The sequence below is a fragment of the Bos mutus genome, chromosome 7 (assembly GCF_027580195.1).
Source record: "Bos mutus isolate GX-2022 chromosome 7, NWIPB_WYAK_1.1, whole genome shotgun sequence".
In the NCBI taxonomy this organism is placed as follows: Eukaryota; Metazoa; Chordata; class Mammalia; order Artiodactyla; family Bovidae; genus Bos; species Bos mutus.
In genome coordinates this window covers 43,573,563-43,585,703 of record NC_091623.1, presented here as the reverse complement: position 1 = coordinate 43,585,703, position 12,141 = coordinate 43,573,563, and the positions used below count along the sequence as shown (strand labels likewise).

The following is a 12,141-nucleotide window of genomic DNA, read 5'->3' as shown; positions in this document are numbered from 1 at the left end:
TACCAGGCTCCCCCATCCCTGGGATTCTCCAGGCAAGAACACTGGAGTGGGTTGCCATTTCCTTCTCCAATGCATCAAAGTGAAGTTGCTCAGTCGTGTCCGACTCCTAGCGACCCCATGGACTGTAGCCTACCAGGCTCCTCTGTCCATGAGATTTTCCAGGCAAGAGTACTGGAGTGGGTCGCCATTGCCTTCTCAAGGAGGTAGTCCTACCATATACAAAAATTCTATTCCATGTGATATCCAGTTTTCTCAGCACCATTTGTTGAGAGAGATCATTCATCTTTCCCCATTGAATGATCTTGGACACAGTTGTCAAAAACAAGTTGACCATAGCTTCATGGATTGATTTCTGTACTCTGTATTTTTTTGCTCTTTATATCTATCCTCATGCCAATACCATTAAGTAGATTTATAGTAAGATTTGGAATTAGGAAATGTGAATCTTTCAATGTTCTTCCCCTTTTTCAAGATTGTTTTGGTTATTCTGCATGTGAAGTCGCTTCAGTTCAGTCCAGTTCAGTCGCTCAGTCGTGTCCGACTCTTTGTGACCCCATGAATTGCAGCACACCAGGCCTCCCTGTCCATCACCAACTCCCGGAGTTCACTCAGACTCACGTCCATCGAGTCAGTGATGCCATCCAGCCATCTCATCCTCTGTCGTCCCCTTCTCCTCCTGCCCCAATCCCTCACAGCATCAGAGTCTTTTCCAATGAGTCAACTCTTCGCATGAGGTGGCCAAAGTACTGGAGTTTCAGCTTTAGCATCATTCCTTCCAAAGAAATCCCAGGGCTGATCTCCTTCAGAATGGACTGGTTGGATCTCCTTGCAGTCCAAGGGACTCTCAAGAGTCTTCTCCAACACCACAGTTCAAAAGCATCAATTCTTCGGCGCTCAGCCTTCTTCACAGTCCAACTCTCACATCCATACATGACCACAGGAAAAACCATAGCCTTGACTAGATGGACCTTTGTTGGCAAAGTAATGTCTCTGCTTTTCAATATGCTATCTAGGTTGGACATAACTTTCTTTCCAAGGAGTAAGCGTCTTTTAATTTCATGGCTGCAGTCACCATCTGCAGTAATTTTGGAGCCCAGAAAAATAGTCTGACACTGTTTCCACTCTTTCCCCATCTATTTCCCATGAAGTGATGGGACCGGATGCCATGATCTTCGTTTTCTGAATGTGGAGCTTCAAGCCAACTTTTTCACTTTCCTTTTTCACTTTCATCAAGAGGCTTTTTAGTTCCTCTTCACTTTCTGCCATAATGGTGGTGTCATCTGCATATCTCAGGTTATTGATATTTCTCCCGGCAATCTTGATTCCAGCTGGTGCTTCTTCCAGCCCAGCGTTTCTCATGATGTACTCTGCATATAAGTTAAATAAGCAGGGTGACAATCTACAGCCTTGACGTACTCCTTTTCCTATTTGGAACCAGTCTGTTGTTCCATGTCCAGTTCTAACTGTTGCTTCCTGACCTGCATACAGATTTCTCAAGAGGCAGGTCAGGTGGTTTGGTATTCCCATCTCTTTCAGAATTTTCCACAGTTTATTGTGATCCACACAGTCAAAGGCTTTGGCATAGTCAATAAAGCAGAAATAGATGTTTTTCTGGAACTCTCTTGCTTTTTCCATGATCCAGCAGATGTTGACAATTTGATCTCTGGTTCCTCTGCCTTTTCTAAAACCAGCTTGAACATCAGGAAGTTCACGGTTCACGTATTGCTGAAGCCTGGCTTGGAGAATTTTGAGCATTACTTTACTAGCGTGTGAGATGAGTGCAATTGTGTGGTAGTTTGAGCATTCTTTGGCATTGCCTTTCTTTGGGATTGTAATGAAAACTGACCTTTTCCAGTCCTGTGGCCACTGCTGAGTTTTCCAGATTTGCTGGCATATTGAGTGCAGCACTTTCACAGCATCATCTTTCAGGATTTGAAATAGCTCAACTGGAATGCCATCACCTCCACCAGCTTTGTTTGTAGTGATGCTTTCTAAGGCCCACTTGACTTCACATTCCAGGATGTCTGGCTCTAGGTGAGTGATCACACCATCGTGATTATCTGGATCGTGAAGATCTTTTTTGTACAGTTCTTCTGTGTATTCTTGCCACCTCTTCTTAATATCTTCTGCTTCTGTTAGGTCCATAGCATTTCTGTCCTTTATCCAGCCCATCTTTGCATGAAATGTTCCATTGGTGTCTCTAATTTTCTTGAAGAGATCTCTAGTGTTTCCCATTCTGTTGTTTTCCTCTATTTCTTTGCATTGATCACTGAGGAAGGCTTTCTTATCTCTCCTTGCTATTCTTTGGAACTCTGCATTCAGATGCTTGTATCTTTCCTTTTCTCCTTTGCTTTTCGCTTCTCTTCTTTTCACAGCTATTTGTAAGGCCTCCCCAGATAGCCATTTTGCTTTTTTGCATTTCTTTTCCATGGGGATGGTCTTGATCCCTGTCTCCTGTACCATGTCACAAACCTCCGTCCATAGTTCATCAGGCACTCTATCTATCAGATCTAGTCCCTTAAATCTATTTCTCACTTCCACGGTATAATCATAAGGTATTTGATTTAGGTCATACCTGAATGGTCTAGTGGTTTTCCCTACTTTCTTCAATTTCAGTCTGAATTTGGTAATAAGGAGTTCATGATCTGAGCCACAGTCAGCTCCTGGTCTTGTTTTTGTTGACTGTATAGAGATTCTCCATCTTTGGCTGCAAAGAATATAATCAATCTGATTTCGGTGATGTCCACGTGTAGAGTCTTCTCTTGTGTTGTTGGAAGAAGGTGTTAACTTTAGGGTTATCTTATTTTCTACACATAAGTCAATGATACTCTGGCAGCAATTACACTGAATCTGTAGACCAATTTGGAGATTACTGTCATCTGTAAAAGATTAAGTTTTCCAACTCATGATCATGGATGTCTTTCCACTATTTAGTTCTTCTTTAACTTCTTTAAGCAGTATTCTGTAGTTTCCAATGCATAACTTCTGCACTTACTTTGTCAAATTTATTCCTAAGTATTCTTTTGGTGCAACTGTAAATGGAATTGTTTTCTCTGTCTTTTAGCTGCACTGCACAGCTTGTGGGATTTTAGTTCCCCAACCATGAACCAAACCCGGGCATGGATGGAACCTCAGCAGTGACAGCAGAGTCCTAACCACTGGTCCACCAGAGAATTTGCAATACATTATTTTTTATAAAGTTACTTATATCTTTAGTAATTTCTCCTTACTGTGAATTGCATTAAGTTTATGTGGACGACCGTGTGTCTAGGTTCCTGCAAATACTCCTAATTCCAGCCAATCCATTTAAGCTGGATTCTTTAAATAAAGAACGTAAAGTATACAGCAGCTTCTTTATGAGTAAGGTCAACACATTGACTGCTGAACGCCTGCAGGGCCAAGGCATTGTGGATGCATGCATCAACTCTTTGTTCAGTAACCTGCCCACAGATACAAACTCAGGACAGAGCCTCAACTTGCCCCATGGGAAATGCTTGGATATTTTAGCCTCTTAGATGCCTACAAAGATTTGGGAGCATTTCTCTAAAGAGGAGTGAAGACAGACAGCTCACAAATATATCATAGATTTCCCTTATTTGCTGCCTTGAAATTATCTTAGGAAAAATTCCTCTGTAGAGATAAGCCCCAAGGGTCAATGACTGACTAACTTCAGGGTAACAGAATGTGTGAACTGTTTACTACAATAGTCCCCAGAAGGAAAACTCTAGCCTCCTTAGAGACCTAAGTTCCTAACTCATTCCCGTTGGAAGAGAACTTAAAGATTATACTGTTTGTCTCAAAAGAACTAAGACCACAGCAATATCCCCCAGTGACTGAAATACACTTTGTCTAGTTTAACAATGCAAAACCAGGGCAACTAAAGGGGATATTTTGGGAGAAGGAAGAATTTGCTTGCCACACTGTTCATCAACCCCACGAAGGCTGAAACATGTCTTCCCTAGGGGAAAGGGTATTTGGTCCCAGGATGTGTTATTAGTTATCTACTGCTGCATAACAAACTACTCCAAAATTTACTGTTAAAAAATTAAAGCACACTTAGCATTTTATAATTTCTGGAAGTCAGATGTCACTTAGTTGGGTCCTCTGGTTGGAATTACAGGATTGTAATCAAAGTGTTGGCCTAGGCTGTGGTTTCTTCTGAAGGTTTGACTATGGATCTACTTTCAAGGGTATTGATGTGTTTGCTGGCAGAACTAAGTTCCTTGCAGTTGTTGGACTGACGGCTTTAGTCCAGTGCTGGCATTGACCAGATGCTACCCTCAGTCCCTTGCCACATGGGCCTCTCCTACATGGCAGCTTGCTTCATCAAAAAAGTTGAAGCCGAAAAGGCAAAAAAGAGTCCAGCTGGAAAGTCAGTCTTTTGTAACCTAATCATGAAACAGATACCCTATTGCTTTTGCCATAATTTTTTTGTCATCAACAAGTCAACAGACCACACTCAAGGGGAGGAGTTTAGATAGGGGTAATCTTTGGGGGCCATTTTTGAAAGCTGGCTACCAGACAATACTAGTATAAATCTAGATACAAATGCTTTTTTTTTTTTTTTTGGCTGCACTGCTCAGCATGGGGGATGTTAGTTTTCTGGCCAAGAATCGAACCTGTGCCCCCTGCATTGGGAGCACAGAGTCTTAACCATTGGAATGCTGGAGAAGTCCCCAGATGCAAGAACCTGCTTCATCAGCGCATTTGTCTTGAAGATGAAAGAAGCAAAAAAGATGTAAGCTTTCAGTCCTGATATGTACTTACTCCAGTTAGAGCATTCCAACATGGGCTTATCCATGAAGTCCTTGCTGAAATAAATGGTCAGGTATCCTTCACCAAAATAGGCTGGCTGAAATTATAGTGAAGATCTGTCAAGATACCTTTTCTGCTCAGCAAATGCTGAAGAGAATTTTTGAGCAGTTGGGGCAATTTTACTTGACTTGTCTTTCATTTTGATGCCATGATGATTCCAGAACAGCTTGAATCCCTGTGACCACCAGTAGCTCATGATAAAAATTTTACTTCCTGGCCATACATTCAGAAGTTTGTCCATGTCAACTTCATCATTACCTTTTTCTGTTCAGTTCTCTTCACTTAGGCACAGTTTTCTTTGTTTATATAATTTATTCTTTTCTTTCCTTAAAAAATGAATATATGATACAAATATGCATAAAACATTGACCAAATAATTACAAAGTAAACGCATAATCAAGAAGCAAAATACTTTCCAGCCATGCAAGATGAAAAAGACCCCTGTACAACACTGTGCTTATACTTAATGTACTATACATGTAACAATTTAAAAGGGTAGATGTAATGTTTTTTTACCACACACACACACAAGTGAATCAATAGCACCATGCGAGGTTTTCGATCTAAAAAGTTTTAAAGGAAAAGAAATAGAATACTGCTATACCTCAGAAATCGGTTACCAACCCCATTCTCTTCATCCCTTCCTGATCACCCTGTCAAGTAACCAGTGGTAATTACCTGCTTGTTTTTTATAGTTCCCACACTCCACTGGTTCTTGCCCAGAACACATCCAAATCAAGGAAAGAAGCAGCAGTCCTCCTATCTCCACAGGATTTTGTGATGCTGGATCTCAGGTTCAGAGCTTCTCAGGTGACAGGAAATTGTATAATTTCCCTAAAAATCTCCACATATTTTTATCTGTTTTAGAAATCAGCATAGAAATGGAATCATCACATATGCCTTGCTTCTTTGGTTTTCCTCTGTGCTATTGTGAGTTTCATCTGTGCTATTGTGTGTGGCTGTGATTTGTTCGTTTTCATTATACTACATTCTACCAGGCAGACATTTAGGTTGTTTTCAGTGTGGGCTCTAAGGACTATGCTGAACTTTCTTAAGTACGTCACTGAGAGTTTCCACGGATTGGAATTAGTGGGCCATGGAGTGTACAGAGCTTCAACTTCACCAAACAAGGCCAAATGTATTCTAAAATGATTGAACCAAGCAATGAGCAGTATATAAGAGCTCCTACTATCATTCCTTTGACTTCCAGACTCCTTCCTCTTGAATACTTTTATCCCATGTGTAATACTTGCATTTTCTTTCCACTTTGAAACTTAAAGAAAAAAAAATCAGTTCCTTTTCAAAATTGCAATTGTATGGTTCTTCACACTAGGTCTTCCAGCACTCTCATTATTTTAAGTGTTATAGTGAATGATATTTGTAAATAATTTGAAACTAAGCAACCGCAAATAAACATGAACAAAGTAGCAGAAACCAAAATGACCCTTAGAGCCACCCTGTACCTATTTGTGGCTGACAGAATTATAGTGCTTTATTCTGAAACTTATTTTTGTTCTTAGCTAGCTTTTGAGTTAAAAAATTGGCAAGCATAATGGTTGACGAGTGTGTTGTTATATGTTTGTTAATACCCATAAGACGCACAACACAAAAAGTGAACTCTAATGCAAACTGTGAACTTTAGTTAATAATGTGTCACTATTGGCCCATTGACCCTAACCAGTGTACCACATTCTGCAAGATGGGGAAAGTGAAAGGTGTAAGGGAACTCTGTGCTTTCTACTCAATGTTAAATCTAAAACTGCTTTCCCAAAACTATTAATTAAACAAACAAACTGTAAGCAGAATAGCTTCTGTATAATGGTAAAGAAATTTCCATTTCTCTAAACTTGAGGTTCAAGAGCAGAGATCAGCAAATGTATGGGACAAATCTGGACCGCTGTCTGTTTTTCCAAGGCCTTCCAGCAAAGAATGGTTTTCATATTTTTTCAATGGTTAGGGGAAAAAAAAAAAAGAACAACATTTTGTGACTTTTGAAATTTACGTGAAATTCTCATTTTAGTATCCATAAAGTTTTATTGGAACACATATTAATTATGGCTGCTTTTGTAGTACAATGGCAGAGCTACAGACTGGTTATGTTACAGAGATTGCATGGCCCACAAACGCTAAATATTTACTACCTGGCTCTTTATAGAAAACATTTATTGGGAGTACCCTGGCAGTCCAGTGGTTGGGACTCTGTCCTTTCATTGGGGGTTAGGAGGGGCACAGGTTTGATCCGTTAGGGGTCCCACAAAGCACATTAGGTGAGCAAAAAAAACAAAAACAAAAAACACAACAACAAAGAGTTAATTCCTGGGTTAGAGAATGCAGCCTTTGTGGAGTCATGAGATCTGAGTTCTAACATGTAAACATGTGATCTTGGGTGAGACATTGCTCTCCTACAAGATTTTTGGACAAAGCTTTTGGGACTGCCTTCACAGCTTGTAAATTCTCTTCAGGTTGGATTTGACTTCCAGTCATAGCCAAAAGCCCTGTAGTAAGGCCCAGTAAATCAAGCTAGATATTATGGTTTTGTCTAAAATGAAGTGTAACAAAAGACTTTGTTATGTGACTTGCAAACTGGCAGTTCCAAATGCTTCCCAAAACATGTTTACAGCAACAACAATAAATTAAGTAGATAATGCAACTAGGCTACTATGGGGAAGATGAGCTTTAAATGGATATACTCTGTTTTGTCTTTTTTTTTCTTAAAAAAGGTTGTTACTCCATATTCATTTATCCCTGTGTACTTTCCTATTCTTTTTCCATTTCTCATCAGCTTCTGCAAATTGTCAGATATGTGACATTAGGAGCCAGAGATATTCACAAATTTCAATATTCTGTAATACAGTACTAGAATAAACCTTATTAATGAACCTGTTATAATTACCTCCTTTGTTGCTGGTACTTAATAGTTTGTTACTTCATACTTTGTTAAAATAAAGGGCAAAAGTTAAGTCTTTACTTTGCCCAGGACCTATCATTAATTTATAATTGACCTTAGTGAAGAGTGAGCAAACCCCATCAGTCAGGTCAGTTCTCAGTCGTGTCCAATTCTTTGTGACCCCGTGGACTGACTGCAGCATGCCAGGCTTCCCTGTCCATCACCAGCTCCCGGAGCTTGTTCAGACTCATGTCCATCGAGTCAATGATACCATTCAACCATATCTCATCCTCTGTCGTCCCCTTCTCCTGCCTTCAATCTTTCCCAGAATCAGAGTCTTTTCCAATGAGTCAGTTCTTTGCATCAGGTGGCCAAAGTATTGGAGACTCAGCTTCAGCATCTGTCCTTGCAATGAATATTCAGGACTGATTTCCTTTAGGATGGACTGGTTGGAGCTTCTTGCAGTCCAAGGGACTCTCAAGAGTCTTCTCCAACACCATAGTTCAAAAGCATCAATTCTTCGGTGCTCAGCTTTCTTTATAGTCCAACTCTCACATCCATAGATGACTACTGGAAAAACCATAGCCTTGACTAGATGGACCTTTGTTGGCAAAGTAATGTCTCTGCTTTTTAATATGCTATCTAGGTTGGACTTCCCTGGTGGCTCTGATGGTAAAGTGTCTGCCTACAATGCGGGAGATCTGGGTTCAATCCCTGGGTTAGGAAGATCTCCTGGAGAAGGAAATGGCAACCCACTCCAGTATTCTTGCCTGGAAAATCCCATGGACAGAAGAGCCTGGTAGGCTACAGTCCATGGGGTTGTAAAGAGTCAGACACGACTGAGCGACTTCACTTTCACTTTCAGGTTGGTCATAGCTTTTCTTCCAAGGAGCAAGCATCTTTTAATTTCATGGCTACAGTCACCATCTGCAGTGATTTTAGAGCCTGAGAAAATAAAGTCTGTCACTGTTTCCATTGATTCCCCATCCATTTTCCATGAAGTAATGGGACCGGATGCCATGATTTTAGTTTTTTGAATGTTGAGTTTTAAGCCAGCTTTTTCACTCTCCTCTTTCACTTTCATCAAGAGGCTCTTCAGTTCCTCTTCACTTTATGCCATAAGGGTGGTATCACCTGTGTATCTGAGGTTATTGATATTTCTGTCCGTAATCTTGATTCCAGCTTGTGCTTCATCCAGCCCAGCATTTCCTATGATGTACTCTGCACATAAGTTAAATAAGCAGGGTGACAACATACAGCCTTGACGTACTCATTTCCCAATTTGGAACCAGTCTGTTGTTCCATGTCTAGTTCTAACTGTTGCTTCTTGACCTGCATACAGGTTTCTCAGGGGAGCAAACCCCATAAGAGAGTCAAAACTATTTGACTGCTATCCTAGTGTATCAATATGTTCTGAAAGAAGGGGACATCAGGAATTTTTTTAAATTACCTAGACTTTTTTGAAGAACTGAGTTTGCTATTTTTAAAGGATGGGACTTAAAATGCTAAAAGAGTGATAATAAGGGCAAAAGGGGAAAAGAGGTTATGGCTCTCCATATGAAAATTTTAACAGGATTACCACATTAAATTGTAAGCAACCTAAACCTAATCTCTTTGTTTTAGGGAGCTGGCTTGTGGTTTGGATTTTAAGGATGAGAAGGTCAGCTGGGGGCCAACTGCAGGGAGAGCGCCCTAGGCATAGAGTCTGATACCTTCCAGTCCTTAGATCCCAGTGGCTGGCGAGCCAGCCAAGAAAGATGCCACCCAGCCTTGCTAAGAGCCTCCTCTCCCACCTGCCTTCCCTCACCCCAGCGCCCCCATCGCAGCTCTCTCCCTTAACGTTCAAGCCCCATCCTACTCCAGCCTCCTCCAACACCCTTCAACCTCCCCTGCAGCGCGGCCTCCCTCAGGCAGGTGTCTCTCCCGGCCTCTGCCATCAGTCTGTGGAGCCTATCCTCACTGTCTTCCCTCTCTTTGAGGGCCTGTCATCAATCCCTTTTTAAATTTTTGGACGTCTCCCTCTGTTTTCAGATGTTTTCCCTCAGGCTCAACTTTCAGCCTTCCCTCCGACTATTCCCTCCCTCAGTCCAAGGGATCCCCTTTCTCAGCCTGCATGTCTCCTCGCTCGCTCTCAAGTGTTTCCTCTTCGTCTTCAGGATCCCAACTCTCGGTCTGTGAGGTCCCCTCTCAGTCTGAGGTGTATCCTTTTCGGTCTTCGGGGTCCCCTCAAGGTCTGGGGGGGGCGGTCCCCTCTAGGTCTGAAGTATCTCCCCTCTCGGTCTGCGAGGTCCTCTCTCCCGGTCTGAGATTACTCCTCCCTCGTTCTGCGGGGCTCCTTCCCTCCGAGGAAGCGGTCCCCTACCTCAGGTGCGCAAAATCTCTCGTCAGCACTCACCCTTTGTCTGGTGTGGGGTGTGGGAGGGTTGGGGGGGGTGGAAATCTCATCTCTCCGCGGGCCGCGAGCACCTGCTTTCCCCACTCACCGCCCAGCCACCAGCTCGCTTAAGCTCGCTCCCGCTGGTCACGGTTTGGGGCGCGCACGCCGGGCGGCGGCAGCGCGTGACCGCGCCCGCAGCGTGCGCGGTGACGTCAGTGCGCTGGCGGCGGCGGCGGTAGCGGCGGCACGGCTGTTTGTTCTGCTCTCCCGCAGCCGAGGAGCCGAAGCGGGGGCTGCGGCGGCGGCGGCGGCTGCCGGCAGTGCCCGCGGCCGAGCTGGGCCTGTGAGCGCGGCGGAGCGGCGGGCGGGCCCCGGCGCCGCGCAGGCAGCCCGAAGAGGAGGGGGCGGCGGCGGGCGGCCGGCGGGGGCGGCGTGCGGCCTAGCGTCTCAGGTGAGGACCGGTGCCCTTCGGGGCAGCAGACGGCGTGGGGCAGCCTTCTGGGGCCCGCGGCGCGGTCCGCGTAACCTGCATTGCGTAATGGGGCTGGTGCGCCAGGAGCTACGCCATCGGCGCGGCGCGGGGGCGGGGAGGCCGGGGCGACGCGGGCTCCGGCCTGCGGGCCTCCCGCGTCCCCGCGCCGCTCGCGCCGGGCTAGGGCCGCTTGCGCCGTTGGCGTCGGGGCGGCAGGGCGGCTCACGAGCGCCCCGCCGTTGGCGCCAGCGCGCCCCGGCTCTGGCTGGGCGGCCGGGCAGGGGCGCGGGCGGGGGGCGCGGGCGCAGCGGCGGGGCGGGTGGCCGGGGGCGGGCAGGGGGCGGGCCGAGGCGCCCGGCACTTCCTGTCGCCGCCATTTTGTCAAGTGAGGAGGAGGAGGAGGAGGAGGGAGGAGGAAGCGGCCGCCGCGGAGTCCGCGGTGCGCCAGGCCCGGGTAAGTCCGGGCCCGGCGTGGTGGTCACGAGCGCCGCTGTTTCCGGCCGCGGTCCCCGGGGCGGCCTCGGCCCCGGTGTTCACGTGGGGCGGCCCGACGCGCCCTCCCTCTGGAGCTTTGGTCCTCTGGCTCAGGCCGGGGCAGCGCGCCCCCGCCCTCATTTCCTCACCTTCCGGACTGTCCCTCGGAGCTCTGCGGAGAACGGAGCTGGTCCCCAGGTGGAGGGAGGAGGCTGCCGCCGTACACCTACCCGGAGAGAGGCCGTTGGGGGCGGGAGCCGTGCTCCGAGGGGCGAGCCTGGCCCCCTTTACCCACCCACTCCCGGCCCGGCAGCCCCTCACTGGGTGCTTTGTTTTGTTCGGTCGGTGCTCGCTGGCGTCCTTGCCACCGTCTCGTCTATTTGCAGTATTGTGCGTGGTGGTGGTTTGGGGTGGGGATATGGGGGAGTTGTGATTCAGCGAAATAAAATGACCCTCCCCTCCAAAACGGAAATAGCACAACTTCTCCCGACTGAGATACCCGTAAGGCCCAGGCTTGGATGAGGATGGGAAATCCCACTCTGGTGTAGTGGACTGTACAGATACTTGTGTTTAGGCCTGTGGATGAGTCATGTGCTTTTACTGTGTGGCTGACCTCTCTTTTACTCAGGATCACGCACTGTATTTTGAAGTGTTATTTTTGTTTACTCATTTAACGTTTTGTGCAACCTGGTCCTATGTATGGTCTTGGCCCTTGGGTTACTTTTTATGTGTGTGCTGGATGCAAGAGGTAACCTCTTGGAGTCTGCGCCTCATGAGAATTAAAGTGCCTTTGCTTACCTTCAAGAGGGTTTTCCCTGCCCGTTGTTTACAAAGACCATCAGAGTACCTCTAAGCCAGTGGCTCTTAGGTGCTGTACTAATGTTTGGGAGATTTCTATGAATGGGGCTGTCAGGTTCCTTAAATTGTTGGTTCTTGGGATTTAGTTCTTGGAGGTTGTAAAGAAAGGAATTCCCAATAGGATTTATGAGTATGTTACCAGTTTCAAGAAGTTTTTGGATGGCACAGTCTGTTTTATGACCTTGCCAGTAATATGATAAAACATTACTTTCTGTTGAATTTGGATGGGGTTTATCTTTCCACCAAGGTTTTAGGTAA

General features: G+C 45.5%; 1 protein-coding gene and 1 long non-coding RNA gene across 2 annotated transcripts in view; one reads left to right on the top strand and one right to left on the bottom strand.

Moving 5' to 3' along the window:
- Positions 1–985: 985 nt before the first annotated feature.
- Positions 986–11,426, bottom strand: LOC138988484 (uncharacterized). The gene is made up of 3 exons (XR_011464721.1): positions 11,175–11,426; positions 5,494–10,605; positions 986–5,141 (listed from the first exon to the last, which is right to left on the bottom strand). It is a non-coding gene; the product is annotated as an uncharacterized lncRNA (long non-coding RNA).
- Positions 10,603–12,141, top strand: part of BRD4 (bromodomain containing 4) — an 87,405-nt gene continuing 85,866 nt past the window's right edge. Inside the window, 1 exon segment of the mRNA XM_070373230.1 lies at positions 10,603–11,005. The gene's annotated coding sequence lies outside the window, so the exon portion shown is untranslated.